This window comes from Juglans microcarpa x Juglans regia, chromosome 5D (assembly GCF_004785595.1).
Source record: "Juglans microcarpa x Juglans regia isolate MS1-56 chromosome 5D, Jm3101_v1.0, whole genome shotgun sequence".
Classification (NCBI taxonomy): Eukaryota; Viridiplantae; Streptophyta; class Magnoliopsida; order Fagales; family Juglandaceae; genus Juglans; species Juglans microcarpa x Juglans regia.
The window spans coordinates 26,153,131-26,169,735 of NC_054602.1; the positions used below are offsets into that span (position 1 = coordinate 26,153,131).

Here is a 16,605-nt window from a genome sequence, read left to right on the forward strand (position 1 = left end):
CATGCAAATCATCCACCTCTTTTCTCTCCTCCAGTTATTTTTAAAGGTTCAATTCTATCATATGTATCTGAAACATCCCATGACTGAGCATTTTTAGACAGGTAATCAAAGTACTTAAAGGCTTCTTCTGGTTCTTTATTAAACAACTCTCCATTGCACGTTGTCTCCATGAATTGTCTCATCTTAGGTTGTAAACCCTCATAGAAAAAACTTATTATCCTCCAGTTTTCATACCCATGATGAGGACAAGCATTGAATAAATCTTTGAACCTCTCCCAGCACTGATAAAAGGTTTCAGTGTCTTTTTGGGCAAAATTCATGATCTGTATCTTTAGTGCATTGGTTCTGTGCATAGGAAAGAACTTTTTTAAAAACTCAGTCTGCATCTCTTGCCATGTTCCTATGGATCTAGGTCTCAAAGAATTCTGCCAGGTCTTGGCTTTGTCTTTTAATGAAAAGGGAAATAACTTGAGTCCGATCACTTCTTCAGTACAAGTTCGATTCATAAAAGTTGAACAAACTTCCTCAAATTCTTTGATATGCAAATACGGGTTCTCAGACTCCATTCCATGGAAATGAGGTATAAGGGGTATCATGCCAGGTTTAAAATTGAAATTATTTGCATTAAGAGGTTGTATAATGCATGAGGGTGAGCTAGTCTTAGCAGGTTGCAAATAATCTTTGAGAGTCATGTTATGATTCCCCACTTTCCTCCCATCTAGTTCTTCTTCAGCCATGGTACTAAGACTCTCAGAAGTTGACTCAAATGAAAGTGACTCACAAACAATCTACATGAATGATCTCTACTCCAATCAGACATGCAGATCTCTACTCCAACACACAACTAACACCAAGCTTTGGTGTATAGTGATGGCAGTAAAAAAAAAAAATGATGATGTTAGTAAGTTTTTTCAGAGAATGTGATTCACAATAATCAAGGGGAAAACAGAGAAAGTTAAGGTCAGAGATCACCAAAGTGTGAAGAGGTTCACACTCAATCCCCCATTCCTCTGCAGCGTTCTGATAGCCCTGCAACTTGCCTTTAATCCCCAACAACGGCGCCAAAAACTTGGTTCTAATATAAAAATACCTCCAAAGTGTAGAAGGTGTCTTGTGTATACTGAGAGTCCCAAGGTCGATTTCACAGGGATTAAGGTAGTTTCAGTGCTATGCAATTGTTTATTGGAATATCGGGAAGCAAGAAGGTGAGATATGAGATGTGTAACTCTTTTTTGATAATCCTAGATGCGAACAAGATGGATTGGATGCACACTAAAATAACAAAAAAAAAAAAACTACAGAAACCGAATTCTCTGTACTGATAAGATGAACAAATTCAAAACTCAAAACCAATGTTCTGAAACGCTTTTAGAGGAAAACAAATATACCTAGGCTTCGAGTTACCTTTACACAGATGGATTCTATGGGAGTTTTGCTTTTACTTTCAAATGCAATTTCAATCATGACAAAAGCATTTGGATAATGTATATGATTAAAACTCTAACAACACATTTACTGAATAATCTCAACAAATTTCACATCAAACTGGCAATCAACATACAACTCGGGTTAGGGTCTGCATCCCTTAAGCATCCACCATGCCTTCAATCAACGATGAATCGAAGAGGACACAGAGGAACCCTAATCCCGGTGTCTATAAGAGTGACAAAGATTCATGGAGAAAACAAATTAAAGCTGGGAAGAAATCAAAACTCCCACTCAAAACCCTACTGCCCAAAGGTTCCCCTTGACCTAGGTCATGAAATTACTCTTCCATCCAGTATGAAAACAAACTCTTAAACAAATAAAAAAAAATGATCCATGATCCAGAGAAAAAAGAGGAAGAATAAAAACCCAAAAATTAGAAGCTGAACTTTCTAAATGATTTTCGAACTTTGCCAAAAATCCCAACATCCCCTTCTCGCACGTCCCTTGGTCCCTTGGTCCCAACAAATTCAAAACTCAAAAGCAATGTTCTGAAACGCTTTTAAAGGAAAACAAATATACCTAGGCTTCGAGTTACCTTTACACAGATGGATTCTATGGGAGTTTTGCTTTTACTTTCAAATGCAATTTCAATCATGACAAAAGCATTTGGATAATGTATATGATTAAAACTCTAACAACACATTTACTGAATAATCTCAACAAATTTCACATCAAACTGGCAATCAACATACAACTCGGGTTAGGGTCTGTATCCCTTAAGCATCCACCATGCCTTCAATCAACGATGGATCGAAGAGGACACAGAGGAACCCTAATCCCGGTGTCTATAAGAGTGACAAAGATTCATGGAGAAAACAAATTAAAGCTGGGAAGAAATCAAAACTCCCACTCAAAACCCTACTGCCCAAAGGTTCCCCTTGACCTAGGTCATGAAATTACTCTTCCATCCAGTATGAAAACAAACTCTTAAACAAATAAAAAAAAATGATCCATGATCCAGAGAAAAAAGAGGAAAAATAAAAACCCAAAAATTAGAAGCTGAACTTTCTAAATGATTTTCGAAATTTGCCAAAAATCCCAACATCCCCTTCTCGGACGTCCCTTGGTCCCTTTTAAGCTCTCCTTCCTCATCCTCTCCAATGCTCCTGCTGGTTTCTCTCTCCAGGTTGTTGCTCTCCCATGCGGTTCTAAAGTGCGAAGCCTGAGATGCAAAGCAGCAAGGGTTACGGGCTTGAAAGGATTCCTCTTTCTCTTTTTTTCTCTAAGTGTCAAGTGAGTGTGTGAGGTAAGTGGTCAGATATTGATTCTTTTGCATGTGTATTTCCCATTTTGACCTTGTGGTGCCTTTGTTGTAAACTTATTGTGTAAATAAGCATATGTGCTCATTTTTTAGATCAAAACCCTTAATTTTCATGCTTAATTTTCATACTATTTCCACTTAATCATGAGGTTTGCTTGGAAGTTGATGAATGGAGGTTCTATGTGGGCAAATTTCTTTCGGAAAAAATATGTTTGGAATGAACATACTTACAAGATTATGTTGTTGAAGAAAGGTATCCGATTTTGGAAGCGAATTATGTCTCTTATGCCTAGAGTGTTATGGAATTCTAAGTGAATTGTTCGGGAAGGCCAAATTAATTTTTGGATGGACAATTGGTTGGGGTAGGGTTCTCTGATTGCTTCTATTCCAGTAATTGGAAGGAGTGACTTATTGCTGAGTGATGTTTTTGATGAAAGAGAGCCGAAGGTTGCTGTGGTTCAAGAATTGGTGCCACATGATACTTGGAGAAAAATTTGTAACTCAGGCATTCAAATTCGACAAGGGCAAGATGTGTGTGTTTGGACACATTCTATTGATGGTACCTTCACTACCCGATCAACTTGGGAAATTATTAGACAATGTGGGCAAAGTTGTGATTGGAAAAATTGGCTATGGCAGGAGTTTTTTTTTTCCAAAGAGCCGGTAGCCGCCCTCATAGTGACCCCGTCCCAAGTTTATTAAGCAGCTCTCACTTATGGCAGAGGAATACCATGGTTACAAACCAAACATCTAGGAGTTTACAAATAGGAAAACAAAAACCACCCAAACACAAAACAACCAAAATGAAACAAAAAACCAAAACTAGAAAGCAAAAGCAAACTAAACAGGCCTAATAAAGGAAAAACTAAACAGGCCTAGAGAAAAACCATCTAAACAAGCCTAAAAAGAAACAAATAAAATGAAACTTAGGTACATATAGGAGGCAGCCCTACCTTCTCTATCCGAATAACACCCTTTAAGAACGTCAGCAAGTGCTGGAGATCTCCATAAACTACATTACTTCCTAACTTGCCTTGTTTAGCCAAAAAATCAGCGGTTTGATTCTCTTCACGGAATTGATGGGCGACACGGGTATCCATTCCTTGCAATTCATGACTAAGCTCATTCCAATAGTCCCATAAATACCAAAGAGTGCATTTACCTGTCTGGAACCAGTCCACAATCAACTTGGAATCACTTTCAATAATTACCTTGGAAAAAGATAGACCTTTACAAAGCCAAATCCCTTCCAATATAGCTCTCAATTCAGCTTTATTATTAGTACCAAGACCAAAATGAGCCGAGAAGGCTACTTTAAAATCTCCATCCATGTGTAGCAAGATGCTCCCACCTCCCGAAGACCCTGGATTATTACGACAATTCCCATTGCAATTAAGCTTGATCCATCATGACAGAAGCTTTGACCATTTAACAAGCAGACATTTTCGGGTAACAAGTCTCGGCATCTCCATATTTAAATCATTTAACAAATCAAGATCCTGCTTGTTGAGTTGCCTATGCTCTTTCAATTTAGCCGCCATCTTTTTGAGCCACATTTTAACTGAAGTCCACACGTGCATCGCACTAATTTTCAGCCCCTCCATACGTACTTTACATCTTCTAGTCCATAAACACCAGGTGATAATAGAAGGTAGTATACCAATAAGATTACCCACAAAAGAGGACTTTTTAACACAAATCATCTAAGTCGATAGTCTTGCTTTCTAGGTATTGAACATCAAACACGGCACCTTTAAAAGCCTACTAGCAAATTCCCAAACCTGAGAGGCTATTTGACTTGTTGCTAAAGCATTATCAAAGCTCTCCCTAACTTGCGACATACAACAATCACACGCCAACGCAAGAGAGATACCCTTATTTTGAACCCTCTCATCTGTTGCCAAACTTTGAAACCAAGCTCTCCTGTTGCAGATGGAGACTTTTTTTGGCAAACATCTATTCCAAAACCACTCATGCCTTGGATTTGGTTCCCTTTTTCTCGAGTTGCATCCCAAATGGTAGCAGTAGTGAATTTTCCATCCGAAGTTGGTTTCCACACACAAATATCCAACCCAATGCGCCCAGAAATTTTGGTCTGCAAAATTTCTTCCGTGATTGCCTCTCCCACTAGCTCCTTCAAGAGTTCAACATTCTATGCCTAATCCATCCAACAATCTCTGATATGAAGTTGCTTCTTATTAATATTTGGAATTCTGGTTGATAAAAGGCCCGAAGCTAACCATCTATCAAACCCAAAAAAAAAAAAAAAAAAAAAAAAAAAGAATTTCCATCACGCAACAAAATCTGGATGTTGTCTATAACTTTCGGAACATGCTTCAATATCGATCTCCACATTCTCGAATCCATAGATTTGGGAGCACAAGACAAAGGATGACTATCCCTTAAATATTTAGCATTAAGAAAATCAGCCCGCAAACCTTTGGACGTCAATAGGCAATAGGCAAACTTCATGTGTAGAGACTTCTGAACCTCATGTAAATCCCTCAACCCCGAATCGCCTTCTTTATTAGGTTTGCAAATTTTAGACCATGATCTCCAATGCAATTTCCTCCTTCCCTCCACATCACCTCAAAAGAAGTTGGCTAATATAGAGTTTATTCGATAAAGAGTCACCTTCGAAACATTAATCACCGAGAGGATATGTATAGGTAAACTAGATAGCACATGTCTCAATAAAATTAAGCAAACACCTTGTGAAAGGAACTGGAATTTCCAACCCGCCACTTTTTTCCTTATATTCTCAACCAATGGCTCAATGATGCAAGAAGTAAGTCTACCTGTAACAAGCGGTGCACCCAAATAGGTCACAAGAAAATGACCTTCCTTAAATCCTGTCACTCTCAAAAAATCATGCTTCCGAGATGGATTTATAAATTTAGAGGGGAAAATCACCGATTTCTCAAGACTTATCTTTTGATCGGACCATCTTTTGTAAATAGTAAGAATCTCAGCTAGTCTCTTAATAGATTTTTTTTCCCCCGTTAGAGAAAATCAACAGATAATCAGCATACAACAAGTGAGAAACTAAAGGAGCCCACACTAGGTGAGAAAATCTCCCACTCCGACCATTCTCAAAATTTTTTCTAAGCAGCCTTGTTCCTCCATGAAAATAAATAGATAAGGGGATAAAGGTGTAACTCCCGCTCATTTCTTCTTACGTAAGCTTCTCTCTTTTCTTACGTAAGGCTCCTCCTTTCTGACGTAAGCAAATTTCGGTGACGGAATTATGCAACAGTCTACCATTCTTTCTGGCGACTGTGAGCATCGTCATGTGTGTCGAACCATGACGACATGTCTCTCGAGATATTAGGTGACTTCTAAGGCACACCCAGTGTTTTAAATGTACTGAAAATATTTATATGAGGTATTTCCAGTATCGTTGAGTTAAACTTGTTTTTAAATAAGACAATTATAATATTTTGAAGATCTCCAAAATATTATAATTGTCGGAGATCATTTTAATATTAATTATTAAAATGATTCCAGTTACTTAAAATATTATGGGATTTAAATTATGTTGAAAGGTTTAATTAATTAAATGGTTTCATCCTTTTAAATATATTAAATAAGACTTCATCATTTTATTACTGATGAAGAAATATTATTTTATAAACTAAAGTTAGTTTAAAATAATATTTACCTTAATTCCTCTAAGTGCTTTTAATTAAGTTAACGTTTACGCATTTTCAAATCAGTATTTTAATATCTCAACGTTAGATCGTTTTGAGGACCCCAAGATGAAGGGACTGAATTAGATACCCAAACCCCTCTCTCTTTCCCTCACTTTTCCCCAGCCCTTTCTTTCTCCTCCCTCTCCCTTAAGCGTACGTTGTACGCGGCCTCTCTCCCTCGCCGAATGCTCCATGGCTCAGCCCGGTGCTGCCGTGCATCGGCAGCCCTCACCGTCGGCACCACCAGCTCCACCTCACTTCGGCGAGCTCCCCCATCCCGGTATCTCTCCCTCACGCTCTCCCATTCTCCCTTTCGAAAGTGTAATGCCCGAATGGGCATGATGCCCATTCCGCTGCCGTGCGCCTCCCAACGGCGCCACCACTCCCACAGCAGCTTCTCCTCCTGCCAGCCATCATCTTCTAGCAAGCTCAGCCTCCCTCTCCTCCTCCGTCGAGCACACGCATCATACCCATGAAAATGGGTTTCCATGGCCTCAAGGCCACTGATGCTTCTAGCGCCGCCGTGAGCCACCATAGCTCATCCCCTTCCTCCTCCATGTGACCCACGACCCATAGCCTCTCCTCCACGCACGAGCTTCCCTCTCTCTCACGCACGGGTTGCACGTCATCCACCGCTGTGCACCGCCACCCACGGTGGGTAACCACCGTCATCAACCTCCTCAGGCCACCACCAAGCTATATCAACCACCCACGACCCCGATCTATTACCCATGCACGCACACTCTCTCTCACTCTCCCACGACCTTTCCTCCACTTCACAGCCTTGAACCGCCGCAGTGAGCCACCATGACGCCACCTCGACGCCACCACGAGTTCCACCGCATTTCCGTTAGCCAAGCCCAAGGTCCCAAACCACCACTTTATGTGGTGGGTAACCACAGCACGTGATGGACAGTCACTGCGTGTGGCTGACCACCACTGAACACGGCTAGAGCCACCATGTTATGCCCCTCACCACCATCACGAGACCTTCTCAAGCCCTTCCAAGACCACACTTCGCTATCCAAAAGCGCAAACAGTCAACGTACGTGGGTTAGCCGCCACGTACGACCTCTCTGACGTCATCGGTTGTGGCGATCGACGAGCAACGCACGGGTTATCCCATCGATGGTATAACTCTCTATCCCTTGTTAATTATGTTAGATATTGATTAGTTAATTAGGTTGTGGACTGTGCTGTTAGTATTTGTGGAGTTCGCAGTGTTGGACGTTTTGTGTAGTGAAGTGTTGGGCATATCTGTGTAGTGTGATATGTGATGTGTCGTGTATATGAAGTGTTGGGCTCATTGTGTAGTGTACTGTGAAGTGTTGGGCATTCTATGTAGTGAAGTGTTGGGCTTATCTGTGTAGTGCGCTGTGAAGTGTGGAGCCTAGTTAGGAATTGTGCTGTGCAGTGTTGTGGACTTTGTGGTGTAGTGTGGTTGCGGACTATGCGTTGTATTGGTGTCGTGGCATGTGGAGTGGGAACAGTACACACTGAGTGTACTTTGTGTGTGGTGTAGTGTGACATAAAGAGAGTGTATGTAGAATATACTCTCCTGGCGTATTATAGAATGGGAAGAGTACACGTAGAGTGTACTCTGTATGGCGTGGTGTGTGATTGGAGTATACGTGATGTGTACTCTATGTGGTTGAGTGATGCACCATATGGTAGGTATGCCATCATGGTGATGTGGCGTAATGAGTGTAAACGGAGTACATGTGGAGTGTACTCTATGTGGTAGAGAGATGCACCATATGGCAAGTATGCCATAACGGTGATGGGACATAACGTGTATGAATGGAGTACACGAGGAGTGTACTCCATGTGGCGGAGTGATGCATCATATGGCGGATATGCCATATTGATGAGAGGTTGTAGCCTGTATGAATGGAGTACACGAAGAGTGTACTCCATGTGGTGGAATGATGCATCATATGGCGTGTATGCCATAATGGTGATGTGGTGTGTATGAAGGGAGTATACGCAGAGTGTACTCCATGTGGTGGAATAATGCATCGTATAGCGATTACTCCATATTGATGATAGGTTGTAGCATGTGAAAAGGGAGTACACGCGAAGTGTACTCTTTATGGTAGAGTGATGCATCATATGGCGGGTATGCCATATTGATGGTAGGTTGTAGCGTGTGGAAAGGGAGTATACGTGGAGTGTACTCCACGAGGCAGCGACACTCCGTGTGACGTGTTGCAGAGATAAGGATGGTTGTGCAGTTGATGGGCGTAGAATATGGTGAGTTGTGTCGGGAACTATGGAACAGTGTCCCGAAGTAGTTGTGACGCGGCTTGTAGTCTGAGGTGACAAATGTCACTGTAATTGACTTACGGCTGGAAGTATGGGTGTAGTAGCAGAATAAGTGTAAAAGTGCGCAGCAGAAGCATGACTGGGCAATGTCACGAAGTGACATGGTTCCTGACAGTCAGGCTTATGATGGGTGAAGAGTTAGTGTGGAAAGGGCATGACAGGAATGTGACGAGATGTTACGATGTGACGGGAGTACGTGAGGAACCGTACTCGTGATGAGTTAGAAGTTGGCGTAGAAGTGACGTAATAAGATGTCAGGTGACGTGACAAGGTCACGGTGTAGCTTGAGAGTAGTCTCGAGCTATGTGACGTGACGCAAGGCATAGTTGTAAATGGAGCCTTATCTCACTAAGTGTTGGGATGAACTGTAAGAAGGGACGGATAGCATGAAGACTCATGCTAGCCGGGTTAAGAGAATGTTGGTATCAAAATATAGCCCTCATCCCTACGAGCAGGTGATCAACATGTTATATGTTGATCTTAGGTGATAAAAGGAGTAAGGTACATGTGTAGTTTGGAGAGACACGTGTACCAGACGGATTCACCATATGTAATGGGTAATCTGTCCTCAGTAGAGTTGCGCGGTGATTAAGCCTCAGAGTTGGCTTAGAGCCGTATGGCTTGTATGGATGGGAATGAGGATTAGTATGGGTTAGGATGTATGAAGGTAGTGACGGGTGTATTGTCTAGGATTGGGATGCATGACTTAGTTGGTCTGAGTCATGCATCAAGATGAGTTCAATAAGGAAAATAAGACGAATGTCTTAGTGTCTTAATCCTAAGGTGAATCATGGGTTTACTTTAGTGGATGAGCACTCAAGGCAAGACGTTGAGTTAGAAGATGTGGTGACCGTAAGTGGTCCTCGAATGTTTTAATATAGTAAAGGGCACGTAAGTGCACGGGATAGAATGAGAGTGTTCCAAGTATAGTGTAGTCCTATTATAGTTAAGTTGCTTATGTACTAGATAGAGAATGATGCTAAGGTTATGTATGCATGTAGGTTGCCAGCTGACACGCGCATGAATGGACTGCATGGTATGAAAGTAGCATGGAGTCCAAGTAAGTATTACGTTCATGCCCTTCTAGAGTTTTCTAGAAATTACAAAACGAAAAGGAAACACTCTTCTCTTTAAGAAAATGCTTACAAAAGAAGATGCCATGCTTTCAAATGTATATGTACGTACGGCCCCTCCATGAAAGCCCTTTTTTACGCACCCAAAGCTATTAATTGTACGCATGCAAATGGATGACTATACGGTGTATCTATTGTACGTATTTTCTAAGAAAATAAACGAACCGATGTAAATGCACGAAAGACGAGCTTGAGCCGACGCCTTCACGGATCCTACGGATCGACACTATTGCGAGCGCCACGAGGTGATGCTCGTGGACGCCGCGAAGGCTGACGTTCAAGGTGATGCTTATGGATGCCGTGAAAGGTGAAGTTTGAGCCCGTGCTTTATGTTTTATGGACGGTATGAACTGATACTTTTATGAATGCCACGAGGTGATGCTCGTGGAGGTCATGAAAGAGGACGTTCAAGCCCATGCTCACGAAATGATGTTTTCTCATGAAAATGAATGTTTTCTCATGAAAAGACTGCTAAATGAAAGAAAGAACTGAATGAAAGCTCCAGCTCTTTAGAGCTGACATGAATGAATGAATGAATGAAAGAACGAAAGGAAAACATGAAATGTATGAAGATACGTAATGGCCACATGAATGAATGAAAAGGAGTACCCAATGAATGAATAGGCAGATTGCAATGCTGGGCAGTAGTACTGGTAGTGCACCCGGTGTTGCACCCTAACGGAATGGGATTCCAACCCGTGGCCACTGGTGAATGCATTGGCCATAGGGCCGCTAACCCTAACACACGGGGCGTAACAGTGTGTACTGGCCTATGAAAGTGAAAGAAAGAATGAATGTATGTATGTATGTACGCATGCACGAACTCACTTTGAGAAATGAAGGCACTGCACTCTTACAGAAATAAAGGCACTGACGGGGGACACGTTTTACGAAAAGAAAGTCTATTTCCAAAGAAAAACCCCGTCCAGTGACATTTTCAAATGAACGTACGTATGCACACATGCATGTATGTATAGTATGTACGAATGATGAATGCATGAATGAAAACTTATGTTATTATATTTTAAATGCATGAAGTAATGCCTACCAGTTTTCGACTCATTTTAGTTTTTATGTATGTCCCTCCCCCCACAGGGAAGGAAATGAAGTACGCATCGGGACAGACACGGCCCATAGGGAAGAGCACGGAAGTCTAGGCACGAGCATTTAAATGTAAGAGAGGCCTTTTATTGTTAAAAATGATGTTTTCCGCTGTAAATCTCTTTTATTGTAAAAGCACATTTTATTTTATAAACATAGAGTCTTGCACCCTGGGAAGAAAGCAAAAAGTTTTAAATCGGACGGTAATTCCCATCGTCCTTTCTCAAAATATTTTATAAAAAGACCCACCATAAGGACGTGCGTTACAAAAGGATCCCCTTGTCGAAGCCCCTGAGCAGATTGAAAAAAATCTTTAACGGTCCCATTCATCATCACAGAAAGCCAAGCAGACCTTATACAATCACCAATCAAATTACAGAAAGTATTAGAGAAGTCGAAGGACTTAACGACCTCCAAGAGAAAGCTCCAATCCACCTGATCATTAGCCTTAGCCATATCTATCTTTAACATGACATTACCACCCAAAATTTTCCTATGAAGGGAGTGCACCATCTCTTGGGCAAGCGGGATGTTTTCAAAAATGCTGCATCCCAGAACAAAAGCACCTTGTTCATGAGAAACCAACTTCTGAATAATCCGAGTCAAATGACCCACAATAATTTTTGAAAAAACCTTATAGGCCACTGAACACAAACTAATAGGTCAAAATTTATGAAAATTGGACGGATCAGGCACCTTCGGAATCAAAACAAGAAAGGATGACATAAAGAACCTAGTTAAAAGGCCACCCTTAAAGAACTCCCAAGCAGCTTCAATAAGGTCATCTTTAGTAATCTCCCAACACTTTATGTAGAAACTAGACTCGAACCCATTTGGCCCCGGATTGCTTTGCTGAGGAATTGAAAAAATAGCTTCTTTCACTTCCATCTATGTCGGTTCAGCACACAACATATTATTTTCCACATCCGTAATAACCGGGTCAATCAAGCTTTGATAATTCAGCTTGCACCACATCACAAGACGTGGAATGAAAGTCCCGGAAATACTGTGCAACACCCAAGTGGATAGACTTGGCATTATCCAATGTTGTGCCATCCGATAAAACCATCTGAGAAATTTGAGCCTTTTTACGCCTTTGATTAATCACAGAGTGAAAAAACTTTGTGTTATGATCTCGTTCCACCAACCATTTCGTTTTAACAATTTGTCCCAACCGGTTTGCCTCTCTTTTTTCCCAGGTAGCAAGCTCCAAGTTAGTCACAAGATAGTCTGTTTCCACATCTTTAGAGTATCCCAATTGCAGCTGATTTTCTAAAATCTCCTGCCTCTCCTCAAGAGTTTTTAAATTCACATCAACCCTGCGAAGAACATGCTTATTCCAAGCTCGTAAGGCAATTTTAGAACGTCTGAGTCCAGTAGCCTTTTTTGCAAGCCAGAACCAAAGTGATGTCTTCCCTAAGCTTCCTTCACACAATCTAAAAGGGTCTCATGTAAGCACCACATATTTTGAAAACGGAAAGGAACTAGACCATATAAAGAAAAAGGCCTTTCCAAGTGAACCACCATAGGACAATGATACGAGGTTTTTCGCTTCAAATAAACGAATTGAGCCAAAGCATACTGATCAAAGAAAGCGTTATTACTGACCACTCTATCTAACTTCGCCCAACTTCTGTTTACTCCCAAATGGCCATTACACCAAGACATAGTACACCCATTACTATGAAATTAATGGCCGAGGATGACCACCAATTCTTTTAGAATCTATGCCAATAGCATTGAAATCACCTATCACCATATTATTCAACTGACGATTCTCTAACTCTTCCCAAAAGCCTCTTCTTTCTATATAAGAGCATTTTGCATAAACAAAGGTTATAAACAACCTTTGATTCGCTGCAGACAACCATCCATATATCGTTTGAGAAGTACCAAAAACCATCTGAAACTCATTCACTCTTTCCAAAGAATCCATAATTTGCCACCCGCAAACACATTAGAACAAAAATAATCAAGAGTAAAAAAAGAACCTGTAGCAGCCATCCAGTTGTCGCCAATAAAAGGTTCCGCAATTGCACATATATTAATGTCTTTTTTTATAATTAACGAATTTAATCTCCTCTTCGAACTCCCCAACCCTTTGACATTCCAATATAAAACGTTTTCGATCATAAATTCAACTTCTATGATCGGGTGTGAACCCTCTAGGACTTCCTCACCATCTTGTCTGAAATAATTTTTAATTGTTCTGTATCCGATCGATCAGCTCCCTCAGAATCATAGGCCTTCTCTTTACCCCTTGGTCCTGTTAATTCTCTTTCTTCTTGGTTCGAAAAATATCCCATAGCTAATTCCCCTTGCATTCTATTTTCAGCTAGCACATTTTTTGTCTCGTCAACCAGGGTCATTGGACGTAAAAAAACTCATGACCTTTCAACTGCATAGTCTCTGAAGCCACTTCATTCCCTTTATCACACCAAACCTCTTCACAATCTTCATCGTTAACATCCTTTTTATTTTCCATTATTTTCACTAAATCCTGTAGAGGGTCCTTCGGCATCTCTGTATTTAATAAAATACTCGGTACCTGTCTAGATTGATTTGTTTCCGCAAACTCACCCTCAATGTTCATTGTCATCCCTACATTTATAGAATTAGGCACTCCATCAATATTTTCAACTTGCACCACATTGGTATTTTTATCCTCTCGTGTGACTTGCAAACTCTCACCCGATTATTCAACATTTGCGTCCATCTCCTTGTCATCTTTAGTCCCTGAAGAACTACCCTTAATATCAAATTTTTTTGGCTACCATATTTTTTTATCTTTTGGCTTCCCATCCTCCTTTCGTCCCTCCCCAACTTTACAGACCACAGCCATATGACCCTGTCAATAGCATTTCATACAATAGTAACCTTGTTTTTCATATCTAGCCTCTTGCCAAATACATTTTGTAGGCGAGACTACAATAGGAAAACATTTCACTAGTTCCACAGTCAAATCCACCTCCACACAAATTCTAGCACCCATGGCTCTTGATTGGTTCCAAGTCACATTATCTGTCCCTAGATAACGACCAAAACATGTTGCAAAAATTTGAAGACAATCACGATGATAAAGATGCATAGGCAATCCAAGTAAGAAAATCCATTGAGGAGCCAATGGAGATTCCTTATGTAAATCAAAGTCCTTTGTCAATTTAAACAGTCGAAATGGGTTTCCCTCCATCACTCTTCCTTGTCGAGCCCATCCGTGTACAAAATCACATTCATTCTTCATCTGAATTAAAACATGATAGTCGTCCATAAAACTGATTGTTGGAATCTCTACCAAACCCTACTTTTTCACTACGTTCAGTCTTATCACATCAACAGAAGGCTGAACTCACAAGAATTTCACAACAATCACAAAACTTGTACTCTTCCACTGCTTTCGTCATCTCTGTTTCTGTAAAAACAAAGCCTAGTTCGCTGTTTATTTTCATAGGAACCGCAAAGGGATTTTGAATGATGGATTATCTGCCAATTTTGAGACTATAGAACATACGATCTCTCTAAAACATCTCCAGAGCCAGTGTTCCCCGCCGATGGCAAGGCCATTAGAGGGTTAAACCGCTGAAGCACGGCCAACCCTAGCCTTCTATCTACTAGAAACCACCCTAGAAAAGAAAGCCGCACCTTCCAAAATAGAAAGATTTGAAAGGAGAAGAAAATCTCCCTAATCGCCTTTCCAAACTTCCGGAGTATTATATATATCCACCCATACCCATACCCTGTGGCAGAAGGAGTTGTCGAAGAAAGTTTCTTTTTTTCCGTTCGCGAGCTATGAGAAGAGTTATCTAGTTGATGATATTGTAAAAAAATTGGGAATTCTGCTGGCATCGAAGTGTCAATGTTGTGTGAGGCCTCAAGTGGAATCTCATAATCATATGTTATGTGAAGGGGATGGTGCTTAAGTGATTTGGAATTTTTTTGCAAAGCATTGTCATATAAGGCTTCTTTTGATACAAAGTTGGGAAGGTATGGTTAATTTTTGGTGGCGGCGTGCTTCATTGAATTCTCAAGTTGGTTGGGTTCGTGGTGTTATTCCAAGTTTGATTTCTTGGGCATTATGGAGAGCTCGATGTGACTCGCATATGGAAGGTATGATTTTTACTGCTGATAATGTCATCCTTAATGTTAATTTTTTTAATTAGAGATGTTGTTTCTCAATTAAAAAATTTTCAGTCTATGGGTTCTAATGATCGGTTGGTGTTGGAGGATGTTAATATTCTGATTGCTCCTATTGTTGGTAGAAGACTGACTTTTATTTATTGGAAGAAACTGAATAGGGGAAGGGTGAAATTGAATATTGATGGTGGATCTTGTGGTAACTTGGGAGAGTCAGGAGGGGGGTATCATAAGAAATGCTTGACGAACAACGATTGCATGTTTTAGACATCATTATGGAAATGCGACGAATAGTATTGCTTGATGGACTTCGCTTATGTCGAAGGTTGAGATTGAGAGATGTTTTAGTGGAATCCGATTAAGCTATTATGATTGGTTGGCTGGAATTAGGAATTTTTCGTTATTGGTTTTTATGGGATTATTGGGAACAAATCAAAGAGATTGCTCAAGAGATTAATGCTTGCTTTTGTCATATTTTTTTGGGAAGCTAACATGGTGGGGGATCATTTGGAAAAGAGAGAACTCAAGGCGTGAATTTAGTATTTTATGGACTTGAGGACTTTCATGGATACATATGTGGACTTATTCGCATGGATAATTTGGGTTTGCCTTAGATTAGATTGAGATGATTATTTTGTTTTTATGTAGTAGAGATGTTTGTAGAGTTCTTCTTGGTATTCTGAATTTTTTTGTCACCTGGGTTTGGTATTTTATGTTTTATCTTGTAAACCCCCAAGTGATTTGTGATGTTGCCACGATCTCTCCTCTACTAGAAGTGAGGTTCTCTCAATAAACTTGGGCGAAGGTCACTATTGGACATGTGACTATCCTCTCTCTAATAAAAAAAAAGGTATCCAAAATTTGTTTTTATTCTAGAATAGCTCAACACCTAATTAACTAGGATTAAGACTACTAAGGTTAAGGCCTAATGAGTTTTTTACACGGGGTGTTACATTCTCCCCATTCAAATAAGATTTCATCCTCGAAATCGGGGTATGGATGTGGATAATTAAAGCATGCAACACACATATATTATATATACATACCTACCAAAGATTCTATGGTCTCGAACTAGATAAGAAGTCTTCATTGGCATCATTCGATAGTTCCTCCTGAGTGTGGTAGAAGAATCGATCCTCTTCTGAGTCATAGTACGCGTTAACTCGTTCTTCCATTTCCCTTCATTGTTTAGTTGATGCATCTTCTATCTATGGAGATCCCTCTTCACGGTATCATGTGCGATGAAAAGAGAGGTTAGTGACTCTGAGGAATCCATGGAAGAGATAACTGGATGCAACGGTTCTTGGTTTTTGTTTCATCCTTTTCTCCCTGTGACTTCTTCAACATTTTGATTTTGCCAAGAATCTTCACTCAAGGAATTTTTTGATTCCCAAGTTCCTTGGCTTTCCAATCCATAATCTGAACAGAAACTTCCTCGTTCGTTAAACTGAGTTGTAATGAAATGTACTCCAAA

The 16,605-nt window shown here is 40.4% G+C and overlaps 1 non-coding gene across 1 annotated transcript; it reads left to right on the plus strand.

Moving 5' to 3' along the window:
- Positions 1 to 231: 231 nt before the first annotated feature.
- LOC121266656 lies at positions 232 to 339 on the plus strand. The gene has a single exon (XR_005940877.1). It is a non-coding gene; the product is annotated as a small nucleolar RNA R71 (small nucleolar RNA).
- The last annotated feature ends 16,266 nt before the right edge of the window (positions 340 to 16,605 follow it).